A 7,778-nucleotide genomic window follows, 5' to 3' on the forward strand; every position below is an offset into this window, starting at 1 on the left:
AATACTAATGATCTTAAGTCATAGATGCTACACCATGAGAAGTGCAATAAATCTTGTCTAAATAGTTTTATTATTTTGCTCTGTGCAGCACTTCTGCACATTTTCTAATAAATTATTACAGAAAATTGGAGTCCATTTGGAAATTCGGAGTGTCAATACGATTTATTAGAGCAAAACTTCATAGTAATTAACAATAAATCGAAAAATGCAGAGAAAATTCAGCTCTCTCATCAGCTTATCCAAGCAGACTATGGTGCTGTAGTCCAAAAACACTGTAATACATATTTTATTATCTTCAATGCTGATACAAATAATTATATAGAGTCAGATCTGTTGGGACTTCCAAATTTCATCCTCATTTTGTTGAGTCCAAAGTGTTCAATAACGTTGATTAAATGCCAGCAAGGGATCTGAGTCTGAGACATCACATAATAAAGCTGAGTCAAATATTAGTTCTGCACAATCCTGGCTCACTTTACACTACCTTTGGGAATGCTTTAAACTGTTACTACCCAGTGATTTCAACAGCGTTGTTAAGACCACTCTGTTAGCATATTCCCAAAACTGGATTCCTAGGATTGTGGAGAATGTGCAAAAGTTCCTGATTTACATTTTATTTTCAGGAGGCCAGTTCAGCTCTGTTCGCACAGAGTTTATATTCTGAGTGTGTCTGGTCACAATCCATTATAGTTATTTTTTTCCCATCAGCAAAACCAGGCTTCAAAGGAGGGGAAGGAAATGCAATCACATTGCCAATGAAGGATCGTCGTGGTGGTGGCAGGAATGTCAAAATCTTTCTTGCTTTCCAAACACCTGTTGGTTTTTTTTTTTTCTATCCTCCTTTTTTACTCTTTTTCATTATAGCTAACAAAACCCATCAGAAGCAAGCAAAATGCCATCAAGATAAGTAAATGTTAGGTTAAGTTAAAAGTATTTTAATATGCAGTGTCTTTGTCTGTAACAGAAATTGAAATGAGATGGGAAATATTCATAGGCACTGGAATGTGATCTTATATACTGCTAATCTGACAGAACATTTAGCAGCATGTTCCAAACATCGCTTTACCTAAATAATTCTCAGACATAATTTGGAAATTAGAATAGTTGAAAGACCTTTACTTGTGGATGGATTACATGCAGCCTTCCTGTTTTTAAAGTATGTTTAATTTCTTGACATAGGATGGGGTTTTTGCCTGTGTCGACCTCCACATTCTAGAAAATTCTCATTTCTTCATTCTCAATTTATGGTATTGAATTCACCCGAAATTCCTTTATTCTGGATCCTTCTTGACTTCAATTTTTCACATCCGTTTACAAAGCAAAACAAAACATATATCTCTGAGGAAGGATCAGAAGTAAGGAGCGTGACTGTCTTGTAGATTACTTTCTGACATTGTTTGATGTTGGCAATTAATCTCATAATTTCTTCCAATCAAAAAATGAATGCATGAATGAAAATATTTCATTGCATACAGATAATTTTTTAAGGTTGTTTCTTGTGTGCAATCTCAATGTCAATGAAAAGCAGAGTTTACAGTGCAGCCTGAACCTCAGCTGGAATATTGGCAGGTTTTCTCTCTCCTCCCTTCCCACTTGTTCTGATGAACCTTGTTAAAATTTTCTGTGTCTAAGGTACCCACATTTTTGTCAAATATGGTTACAATTTGTCAAATTGATTTGTAAGTTATTAGAGCAGCAGGTAAAGCAACAAAGACGTGTGCAGCAGTGCAGAGCTGTTCAAGACTTGTTTTAATTAGAAAATCCAACCAATGACAATTCCTTTATTTCTATTATCTAGCCTATTCAGAATATTTTATTCCAAGATGATAACACTAGCAATTTCATTAGTTATTTAAAAAAAAAAAAAATAGCACGTTACTGGTGAATTATGATCACTTCTTTTAGCTTATGGTTCATAAGGCAAAAAAATAAAAGAAAAGAAATAAAAGGAAAAGTTACAAGCAGAATTAAAAACATAGTGAAAATCCCTTGTTCTGTCATTTATTCTTCTTTGGAGGTGCACAAGTGAAGGTCACAAACGTCTTCAAATTCTAGTCTGGGATAGAATCTATGAAGCTTAATCATGTAAAGTATAGTGTAGTATACAAATAGTTTCAATATTCTGTCACACTGTTCACATCCTATCACAGATCTTTATAAAGTTTTGTCTTGTTTTGGGAATGCAGTGTTAACATGAGTCATTTTGACTTTTTGGAATTACATCTATTTTTCTCATGCTCCCCTAACTCTGATGAAATCTTAGGTAAAGATGACAAAACCGGGTGATGCACCAACATTTCAGTTTGAAAATAAAATTTCAGAAGTTTTTTGGGATCAGATACAAAGGGCAGCAGTAGTAAATTCATAAGAGTAATCTACATCATCACCTGAATTTATTTATAGTATAGCTCTGGAAATCCAAGGATTGTAAAGTATTTTATAAACATTAATTAATCACATCTCACTGCAACAACTCTGTGGAGAAAGGTTTACACATGGATGAACAGGCACTTCACTTTAATTTCTCCCCTCCATGGCAAATTATACTTGTGTTCCAGTACATTCTGAATAATCTGGAAGGCTTCAAATAATTATATGTGTGTTCTTTCTCTCCCTCTTTCTTTTCTTTCTTTACCTTTTTTACCCTTTTCTTTACCTTAGCCATTCAGTTACATGTCTCTGATGGAGTTTAATGGGGGTGGTGTTTGTCTATCCCTATCTGTGGGCTAACTACGTAAGGTAGAAAATGGTCTATGAAATAATTGTAAAAGTTTTTCTTTTTTTTTTTTTTTTTTAAATAGGGATAAAGTAAACCACATAGAGGAAGATGAAAGCAAGTAATATAATTACAAGACAAAGGTTAACACAACATTTACTTCTTCGGCTGCATTGGAAAATAAAGTTTGGCATTATTGCTTGGTTGATTAACAGTTGTGTTTTTTTTAATTTTTGAGTGAGATGAAAACTTTTAGCTTTAAAATACTAAGAAACGCTGCTCAAGACATTCTAGTTTCTGACCTACTTCCATCTTGGTAAGTAAATCAGAAAAAATAAATTTACTTCTTATTAATTTCATTTTCTTATAATTTTTAAGGGGAAAGTTAGTTTTGGGGTTTTTTTATTAGAAAAAATAAAATAGATATCTACTCTTTGCTAATTGTTTTGCTGGTTTATATTAATAATAACTTCTCCTACCTCAATCCTATGCAATATCACTGTCACAGGGGACAAATCCTTTGAGGTCACCGTGCTATGGCAGTAGATAAACAGTTAAGGACAGGAAGAAGTAGCCTAAAGGAGAGTAAAAGTCAGAAGGATCTGGATGAAGCTGTGTTTGTGCTGAGTCAGGATCTTGGATATATCCTGTCTGGGGACTGCTCATCCAAATGTCATGCACCCGATTTAATCCCAGGAAGAAATGTGTCCTTGTTCATGGGAGGCTCAGTGAGTCCAGTGAGTTGTCCAACTGCAGGACACTCACTACCTGTATCTTCTCTTTGTGTTCAGCCACCCCAAGACATCCATGATGCACAGATTATTTGTTCTGTGAGTCTGACATTTCCCGGATGTGTCAGGCTAGCTGTGAAGTGTAGAGCTCCTTTCCACACACTCCGTGCATGTGTCCCAGATTCCTACATATCTGGCAGCCTTATTGAATAAATTTTTCCTCACAGGGAAAAAAATTCTAACCAAATAGGAGAATCTCCATTTATGCCCAGTCAAGTTTTTCAGGCAGAGAAAAGGATAGCTCAGGCATGAGGGCATGCTGCTGAAAATTTCCCATCCCTGCTCCCTACCTGCTCCTCCCCTTCTAGAGATCCTAAAAAACTGGAGATCATTGGTCAACACTGCTGTTTAGGAAAGCATGCTCCTGTTTTCCTTTCTCCTCTGTCTTACATTTGGCACAGGCAGGATGAACAACTGCCTTATTTTTTTTTAGTTTTTGCTGGAATATATTACAAAAGGACAGTCTTTAAAAGGAGAGGAGAGCAATTAATGTCAGTCTGTCCTTTTTCCCAGATGTAGATGAGCTGATATGTTCCAGGACTAATCATTAATATGTCCTGGACAAATGAACAAGAGATGCCAAACTGTGTGTAAAACCAAGTAGATCTGTTCATACCATCCAGCCATACCAGCTGCTGGTGGGTATTAATCATTGAAATGATACACAAAATCCTGGCCAAGGCACCTTGGGGAACTTGTGACAATAATTGATATTTTTGGCTGATCTCCATCTGTTCCTTTAAACTTGAAATTTGAAAGACTTTCCTTCAACCTTGCTTACTAACAGTTGATGTCATCCACACACAATGGCGATTTCTTGTACTGATGGACCAAAAATCTTGTGACATAACAGTGTACTTACCACTTCTGCTGGGTAGCTTCTATCCAAAGTCCTAATGTGTCTCCCCTTTGTCATTTTCTGCTACTGGGTCAAATCTGAGCAATATTCAAACCCCAATGGGATGATCACAATGAAGAGTGCTGCCTATTTGATTATGCATTTTCTGGCACACACACTGTGCCAGCATTAAACAATTCTAGAAAATATGCACTATAGACTTGACAATTATTGTATCTCAGCATGTGGCTGTCTGTGGTTTTGATGGCTTCCAAACAATGGTATGTGAGCCAGATTGCATGAATAGCCTCGTGTTGTTGAGCAGCAGTAATGAGAATGTCAGTTGAGAGCATTAAATAAGCTTTCCTTAGTCATTTAAAGGATTTATGTAAGTATCTGGTCATTTGTCAACTTCATATTACAGGAGATGAGTGTCCTATATTTTAGTATCAATGGGTTATACTGGCATGTTCAAACAGGAGAGGCAGCAGAAAACAGCACCGAGTTCCAATTGTGCTCTCCTTAAAGTCAGTGTTGCAAAAAATATAGGGAAGCAATATAGAGACTCACTTATGGATAAGGGAATATCTGTAACTAATACTACCTGGTTCCCATTCATAATTATCTAAATTTCAGGTAGTATGTGCTCCACTGCTGCTGCTCCAGTAACCATAAAACAATAAAACTCCACATGTAGCTTCTAATCACATACACCACAAGCCATGCTGATGCATATTTACACATGAAGTAAGTGCTGAGTCCAAAATACAAACACATAGCACTTTACCTTTGGAAAGGATGTTTGTTTAGGGTTTCTTACTTATTCAGCCAAATTAGATGTCGCTGAGTGCAAAACGCTCCATATAGTGACAAGCCAAAGACATGTTTGTTAATGTTTTCATATCATCTCACACCTGCAGCTGGTAAACCTGCAGAGCCAGAGCCCAGCAATCAGAAAAATCCAGGATCAGAAGCAGGGGGAACAGCAATATGAACACGTCTTTAACCACTTGATTCTCTGAACACACTACAGTACTGAACAGGTTTCAGTGAAACGCTTTTTGGTGAGCCACCAGGAAGCAAAAAAAATCCCAAAGTGTATTATTTACTCTTTTGATTGTAAAAGTAGCTTTAGAACAGGTTATTTGCTTATCATAAAATCACAGAATAATTTGGGTTCAGAAGGACCTTAAAGACCATCTGGTTCCACCCCCACTGCCATGGGCAGGGACACCTCCCACTCTCCCAGGTTATTGCAACCTGGCCTTGGACACTTCCAGGGATGAGACAGACACAGCTTCTCTGGGCAACCTGTGCCAGGGCCTCACCACCCTCTCAGTAAAAAATTTCTTCTGTATATCTAACCTAAATTACCCCTCTCTCACTTGCACACATTACTCCTTTTTCTATCACTACAGTTCCTGACAAACACTCCTTCTGCCTTCCCTGTAGGCCCCATTCAGACACTGGACGGCTGCTATGAGGTCTCCACACGACCTTTCTCTTCTCCAGGCTGCACAGCCCTAAATTTCTGACCTGCCTGGTGCAGGAGGTGCTCCAGTCCCCTTATCATCTTCATGGCCTCCTCTGGACTTGCTCCAGCAGGTCCATGTCCCTTTGTTGGGGGCTGCAGAGCTGGAGGCAGCACTGCAAGTGGGGTCTCACCAGAGTGGAGCAGAGGGGCAGAATCACCTTCCTTGACTGGCTGCTCACACTGCTTTTGATACAGCCCTGGACATGGTAGGTTTTCTGGGCTACCAGTGCACATTTTTGGGTCATACTGAGTTTTTCATCCATGAACGCTCCCAAGTCCAGCTCCACAGGGCTGTTCTCCATCACTGCTCCACCCAACCAGTGGGTGTAACTGGGATCATTGCAATCCAGATGCAGGATCTGGCACTTGGCCTTGTTGAACTTCACGAGGTTCACACAGTCCCACCTCCAAGCCTGTCCAGGTCCCTCTGGGTGGCATACCTTCCCTCCAGTGCGTCACTGCACCTCACGGCTTGGTGTCCTCTATTACAGTTTTCACAGTCAGATACTGTGTGTGGTGGTCTGTATTCTGCATCATGAGAGTCTGAGAGGCTTGGATTTCAGGATGTCTTTTCCAGACTTTGCATGCTCCAGAGGATTCAAACTCTGCTCTGTGAGTTTAGACCCTCTTGGAAGAATGATGACTCATCTCTAAAACCTTTATTTCTTACTTTAGTGCTGGGATCTAACCACCATCTGGTAAAAGGTACATAGGGAGAGTTATAGTAAAAACCCATGAAAGACAAGTAAGAGAGATTATCAAAAAGCACCTCTGGCACATAAAATATTCTTTAATTTTATTTTCTCGTTCTTAAGGGGAAGAAGCAGGGAAAGGAGGTTTTCTGATAAAGAAAAATGTATTTCAAAATTTCTTTGAATATCAGGTGATCTCTAAAAACAAGTTCATTATTTTCTTCTCATTCTAAGAAAAAAAATTAAATCCATATTTCCCCACATGATATAGTTATCACCAACTTCTGATGCAAAAATACAGCACAGAGAGATTATATATCTAGCTCAATGTCACAATGAGGATTTCTTTCTTAGCAAATGCTCTCTCAGAAAAAGATTGCAAAGACCTTCACTGTGGCCAGAATACATCAGACAACCTTCTGATGGCTTTGTCCTTGTTTGTCTCTCGTTCTTGATATAAAAAATGGGGTCAGTCTGGCATGTGGATCTTAAAATGCCTCCAGTATATTTCCCCACCTGCAGGTATTATGGGGTCAGGAGACTGAGGCTATATTTATCACTATTTCTGGAAACTTGCATTATTCACTTTAAATATTTTAGGAATGATCTCACTGGAATGTGAATATCATAGTGAAGTGACTTTCTCCTTAAATATTAATGAAAAAGAAAGCTGAAGCTAACAATGCTGCATAAAAATCCTAAGCTATGTAAAAGGGATTCTTTATTAATATGCACCTGTTCTCCCATGGCTGGTATAGAAATAATCCTGTGTTTAGAAAACATTAAAATAACACCCTCTCCAGCAAGCAGCTGGGTTACAAAAGGACTGATTTGATAGCCAGATCACAAACTTGACTTTGGTCAGCTTTGAGTTTGTTTAAAACAGATTTTGTTTCAGTTTTTATAGCTAACACTGCATTTAATATAGTGACTTAGTTTTTGTTTTTTGTTTTCTCTGTCCGTTATGGTATAAATCCAGTCACTGTAAGTGAAGTTTTCTGATGAGTTCTAAGTTCAGTATGTGGAAAATAATGAGCTGGATATAAATAAAGCAAGTATTAAAAATATATTTGAGGGAAAAAAATGTGTTAATAGGCTTGAAATGCTTTCTGTTCTGCAATTGAAATACCAAAAATCATTTGGAAGAGTTATGAGGAAACCAATTTTGATTCAGTGATTTTCCTCCCCTCTGCCCCCAGTCTGTCCC

This window comes from Manacus vitellinus, unplaced genomic scaffold (assembly GCF_001715985.3).
Source record: "Manacus vitellinus isolate BGI_N305 unplaced genomic scaffold, ASM171598v3 scaffold_42_pilon, whole genome shotgun sequence".
In the NCBI taxonomy this organism is placed as follows: domain Eukaryota; kingdom Metazoa; phylum Chordata; class Aves; order Passeriformes; family Pipridae; genus Manacus; species Manacus vitellinus.